The sequence below is a fragment of the Epinephelus moara genome, chromosome 1, assembly GCF_006386435.1.
Source record: "Epinephelus moara isolate mb chromosome 1, YSFRI_EMoa_1.0, whole genome shotgun sequence".
Taxonomy (NCBI): Eukaryota; Metazoa; Chordata; class Actinopteri; order Perciformes; family Serranidae; genus Epinephelus; species Epinephelus moara.
In genome coordinates, this window is record NC_065506.1 from 41,374,911 (window position 1) to 41,381,494 (window position 6,584).

Below are 6,584 nucleotides of genomic sequence, written 5' to 3' on the forward strand. Positions count from 1 at the left end.
TCTAACCACCTCAAAAATAAGAATCATTGTGTTTCTGTTACCTTAGAATAAGCCATTTATTTTCTACATAGAGAGCTGGTTCCCTTTCTGAGGAGTTTGCCATGTTGCTCTACAGTAGCCCAGAACAGACAAATCGAACGCTGTCTCTAGATAGGGCCATTTGCATTTTCACATTTTTGCATCAGCCACCGTAGTTCTCCTGCACACTTGACACACAGGATACGTTTGAATTCTGTGACCGCACCACTAGATGACATAAATCCCACATACTGGACCTTTAATGGTGAACACTTCCATTGAAGGAAAAGTTTCGACATTTTGGGAAATGCGCTCCTTCACTTTTTTGTCTAATGTTTGACATGAAGACTGATACCACTGTCATGTCTGTACGCTAACAATGAAGCTACTGGGGCGACCTCTGGCTCGCCTGGTGGAGTGTGCGCCCCACGCAGGCTGAGCCTTTTACAGCAGCTTGGGTGTCCTGTCATTGAAGGCAGAATCGCCCAAAAAATAATCCTTAAAAAATGAAGCTACCATCAGCAGCTAACTTAGCTTAGCCCAAAGACTCAAAACAGGGGAACCAGCTAGCCAGGCTCTGTATAACGGTAACAGAATCTGCCAACCACCAACATTTCAGAAGTGTTAAACCAGTGTTTGTTCAAAGCTATGTTGGCTAGCTGCTGACTGTAGCTTTATATTTGACAGACAGACATGAGAGTAAAATCAATCTTTACTTTAATCTCGCTCTCTGGAAGAAAGCGAGTAGATTATTTCCCAAAATGTCAAACTTTTCCATTAACTTTTTGAAAGAATACCAGGTTTTTACAACATAAACACTCAGTGATGTACAGTGCCAAAAAGCGGAGGTGGTATTTCAAACATTTAATGAAGAACATTGAAGATTAGGGCTGCAACTAATGACAATATTCATTGTCTATTATTATTTTCTCATTTACTTGACTAGTTGTTTAGCCTATAAAATGTCAGAAAATGGTTAAAAAAAAAGTCAATCAGTGTTTCCCAAAGCCCAAGATGACACCCTCAAAAATCTTGTTTTTGTCCACAAACCAACAATATTCAGTTTACGGTCATAGAAGAGTAATAGAAGCTGGAATCAGAGAATTTTGACTTGTTTTTGTTAAAAAAAAAATACTCAAACTCATTAATCAATTATCAAATTAGTAGACAATGAATTTTATAGTCGGTAACTTGGGGGGAAAAAACTAAAACCAGATCAAGAATCTCATCTTTATTTTAGTTACTTACAGAGGAGAGACTTTTTACACAAGCTTCCATTTCAGTTTTAGCAATATCAAGTTTGTTCAACCACAAATAACGCTTCCTTTTCCTTCCTGTAAAGATCATTTTGACGGATAATAATAATTTCTGCTAAACTGTGATAACGTGAAACCAAAGTATTTTCTGAGATTGTTGTAGCACCGCGAAAATCTCATTCTGTTGAACCCTATATTGAAGATAAGAAGCTGTCATGACCTGTCAGCTCATTAGATGACAGTGATAACTTGTGGCAGACAAGTTAAAAGCAAATGAGTTATTCAGTAGCAATCAACTATATGTATTATATACTTTAAGCCCAATTATTAACAGATAAAGCCGATAAAACAGCTATTCTTGCTCTTCACAAACCCCATTACAAAGCAAACTGATGTTTCTGAGATACAATGTGTTAAATTAGTTTTGGAGGTGCTGGTAGGGGAAATTTGTAACCTTCGGAAAAAAGCAGGATGTATCATTTTCCCTCTTTCCAGTCTTTGTGCAAAGCTAAGTGAGCTGGCTGATGGCTGAGTAAAGACATGAGAGTTGTATCGATCATCTCGTCTAATTCTCTGCAAGATATCGACTGTAGGTATTTCCCAAACTGTCGAACTATTCCTTTAAGTTATTTAAGTGTTTTACAGTAGTGATACTTTGAGCGTATATTTGAGGCAACCAGGCAAACACCACAGCAGCCAACGTCTGCGAGACCCTTTTGTTCAATTTGTTTTCATACTTCCTCTGCTAACCAATTTCCCTGGGGAAACCCCGCACATACTGCAGTGAGTAACTGTGTTAGTGACATGTATTGTTCTCCAGGGTGGTTTACATTGACATAAGCCTTCCTGAGTCCTTTCTGCTTGGCCTAGGACAAAGACATCCCAAATATAACCAGAGTTAGCGTATTCCTCAGCGGGCACACAGGAACCATCAGCACCACACACTGAACTGCCGACAGACACAAGAGACATCCTTCTGCTCCACATGGGTTTGGATATTGTATTAATTTCATACTTTCATACATTAAAAACAGAGAATGTGGCTAAAGAGAGTGTCTAAATTAGACCAGCTAAGACTAGTTTCTGTGAATAGCTTTGAACCAAAACAGGCTCAGACGCCCTGCACCCTCCCCATCCTCCTCCTCCTCTCCACCGAGGTCCATTCCAGAGCGAAGGCCAGCCGCTGCCTAGCAACCAGATCAACACCATAACTGGCAGGAGTGCAGAAATTCAACACACAGCTATAGCGGCCCCACAGAATGACTCACTAACTTTAAGTGAACTCCCCACATCCTCACTCGTGAGTTACCACCGACATGTGTGAAGGTTTAACTGGGTAAAACAGATTTTTGAAAGGGTTTAATTTGCAGTGTTTATGTCGACGACGAGTAGAGGGAGAGCCAAGACGGAACGTAGCTGAAATCCAAGGCTGGAGAAAAAACAGCTTCAACTTCTGGTGACTGAGGTCAGGACAGCCTACAGCCTAAAGCACACACAACATATCTACCAGTTGGTGCTTTCTTAGAGGACCTAACAAAACTAGTTAATCACAAATCCATCAGATGGCCTTTGAGCTCGAACGGTTTCACTTCAACTTTGGAGAATCACTGAAACCGGTGAAATTCAGCTGGAGTAGTTAGAAGACTCAAGACTGATATGTCAACAGAGTAGCCCAAAAAACCCTTTTACATTGCCTGTTCAAGGTGGGAATGTCACGCCGTTATTCAGCCAATCGTGGGATGGGGAGACAGAGTCATCTCCCCTTTAAGCCAGCAGCAGAGGTAGTTACAGCGCCCAACTGATGTCTGCACAAAAGACAGCTAGCAGGATAGGACCAGAGACGGGACAGGTGTGACATTTTTATGACGTGTGGTGTGGCGCCTACCCCTGGGAGATTTAAAGAGCAGCTAGACGCAGTTAGCAGCTGACTCAAAGAAAATAAACAGTGGCCAAAAATGTCCACAAATTGGGAAAACAACAAGGTACGGGAGCTCCTTAACATCTGAGAAGAGGACGAGATCTGCCGCCATATAACAGCAGCTGTAAATGATTATTATTGCCATGTTAGGCCATTGTTGTTGTTTATGGAGCTCTGACAACGCTTATGTTATATGTCACACTAGAGGCTGACGCTGTTGTGTTACATGTCACGCCTCTTTTGTTTTTAAAACACTGGCGTGCTTTCTAAAACCACACACTTAGGTCCCGTTTATACGACAACGATTTCAACTGAAAACGGTAAACTTTAGTTGCGTTTTGGTCGATCGTTAACACGACAGCGGCGTTTTGGGTGCCTGAAAACGCAACGTTTTGAAAACGGGTTCCAGAGTGCAATTAACGCAACGTTTTGAAAACGGGTTCCAGAGTGCAATTTTTTTGAAACGGCAGCGTCTCCGTTGTCATGTAAACTTGCAATATGCAGTTCCTCTGAAAACAGAGACTTTTCGCACATGTGCATTACGGTTCCAGTCACTAGGCATGCGCGAGAAAGTCGACCGTCACAACAATAATGCCGAGCTCTGTTTGTGCTGCTCACCCTGTTGATTTGAAGTGAAGTGTAGATCTGTTACTGTTGCAACTCCACCTCGTCGTCCATCCAGACAAAGTTATCTGTGCATGCTTTCGCCATTGTGTCTTCTTTGTTTTGGTTTGTAATCACCGCGTTGTAGAGGAAGGCGCTTCAGCGCAGGCGCATGGCGTCATGCCGTGGTGTTGCTTTGCAAATTTACACTGCCACCCATTGGCTTGGCGTGCACACTACAGCGTTTCCAGTAGATTTTGCGGCTCTGTGTGAACGGGGATTGTTTCAATAACGTCGTCATATAAACGCAGAAGTTTTTTAAAACACAAAGGACAGACTTTGCGTTTTTAGAGAAACCGTTGTCATCTAAACAGGGCCTGAGGTGGCATGATGCTGCCGTTGTTTGGTTCTGTGTAAAAATGCAAAGGCATAGTGGATCCCTGAGTAAAAATGGCTGAAAACAGTACAATAAATGCCACTGTGTTGGTCAGACAAAACAAGCAATGTCAACATGTGACATGGGCCCTGATTGTGAAAGGCATTCAGCATATTTTGACTTCATAGAGACCAAAAGATCTGATAATCTGAAGATGAAATGATAATTTAAACAACTGCTGGTTGCAGCCCTTTAATCAAGTATCATATGAAGAGTAGTAGCTAACTGCATTTTGTAATCAACATATTTCACAGCAGACACTTTGAAATCGTGGCACGAAAACCACCAGTTAAACTTACACCATAAATAATGACTGCACTAAATGCAGGCCCTTCAGTAACAGAGCCCTGGTGCTGTGCATGCTGCTTCACTGGCATAGCTTACCAGGACTTTTGTATGAAAATCAAAAGTCAAGAGGGCATTAGGGCCTCATACTGCGGATATTTTCATGGGTATTGCTTTCTGCCTTCAAACAAGGATGTTCCCTTATGTTTGGAATATGATTTGTAGGCCGGGGCATCTCTGCTGCACCACAGTGCTTCTTTTATGATGGTATGTTGTGACACATTTTATCCTTAGCAATTTGGATATTGCACTCGGCCATATTGGGATTCTGATAATATTCTGATTATTTTTGCAGCTCTAATTATGACTAGAACTTTTCTTATGTAGGCAAGTCCTACATTAACAGTTTTCAGTAAATGGTAACATTTTTGGCATCGTATGGCAAAGACATTACCAGGCCATCTGTTGCTCATTCAGCCACTACATTTGTTGTCACACATTCCACACCAAGAAAACTGCCCACACACATGGGCCAGCATCATCATGTTTCCCACAGCCTGCTGTCACCATGCAGAACGCACCTACTGGTCACTGACAATGTGGCCGTATCAGACTCCATCTGAGAAAAACTGAAGAGAAGTGATCATATTAAGCAAGTTTGAATGTGTTGTAACACAGGAAAAACACCGCGGTAACAGCTCCGACCGAGTTCTCACACTTGACTCTTAACACCAAAGGGCGACTCATAAATGAGAATGAAACTCTGAGCTTGCTTCATCTAGTATGAGCTCAGCACAGCACAAGTTTCCCTGCCAGAGTTCCCTCCAGAGTCTATTTCTGCCTGTTGCCCAGAGTACAGGGGGTTGTAGAATGCCGGGCATGCTGGAGGATGGGGAGTGGGGGGTTGGGGTGTTGTCTGCAGTTCCCATAAGCCTCCTATACCACCACACAGAGGTTTCCCTGCCCCCCAACTCTGTAGCCTCTTAACCCTCTAAGTGTCTGGTGTGATTTATGGAAACAGGAGGTCTCCCTTTTAAAGAGCCAGCCTCCGCAGCCGGCTGCTTAATAACCGCACGCTGCAGTCAGAGTGTCTTTTCAGATCGGGCACACCTTTCTGCTCCAACAGATCCTTTCACAGAGCTTTTGAGATCAGCCAATAAAACTAAAAGGGTTAAAGTGTAAGACAGAAGAGGAGGAGGAATGTTGTAATGCATTAACAATCACATTAACATCTACAGTCTTACCAAACTTCATATCCGTGAGTATTTTGCAGTAGTCAGTCACACACCCTACAACACATTAATTTCCTGTTACAACTGATTAAAAGTACACCTTTTTCCCTCAACAGCAGGGGTTTCCAAAATACATATATTTAGAAAGGGACTCCAACAGGGTCCATTTTAAAGTGTCTTTTAAGCACAGTACTGTGTTTTCTAGGGATGTCCTGATAAGGTTTTTATAGCCCCGATCCTGATCCAAGTGCTTCAATATTGGGCATCTGCTGGTATATGGAGTTCGATCCAATACTTCTATTTATGTAACTACCTAACTTGAGTGATCCTCCTTTCTGTGCACCCTGCACGCTGTCCTGGGCACCAAAATACCACACAGACTGGCAATTTCACAGTCAGGATAAAACAGAACAGTCGCAGCATTGCTTACACTGGCCCTTGCACTAGCTCTTGCACTGCCACAAAATCAGGGACCCCTCATCTCTATAAATAGATATCTACATATGTGTGTAGAATCTGTAGGCAACGGGACACGATTTTGGTATTGGAGAGAGGCAGGACGCAGAATGCAATCTTGGAACCCATTGGCTACCATCTGACGACAATCGAATTTGGAGTATTTTTACTGCCTTTACTTTTAAGCTCATATCACAGTCATAATAAAGGCTACATACACATGTTATATCTTGTTTTTTTCAGGACAATCTGGGCTAACCAGATTTGTCATCACTCCATGTCCTTCTATGTGCCTGTATTTTATATTAATTTTTATATCAATGAAAAAAACAAATCAGTGTGACTAAATTCTTACATTTTTACATGTATCTCACCATAGC

At 42.2% G+C, this 6,584-nt stretch overlaps 1 protein-coding gene across 1 annotated transcript in view; it reads right to left on the reverse strand.

The window, feature by feature from the left end:
• LOC126396201 (CD81 antigen-like) overlaps nt 1–6,584 on the reverse strand; it is a 42,751-nt gene that overhangs the window by 27,890 nt on the left and 8,277 nt on the right. The window lies entirely within an intron of this gene.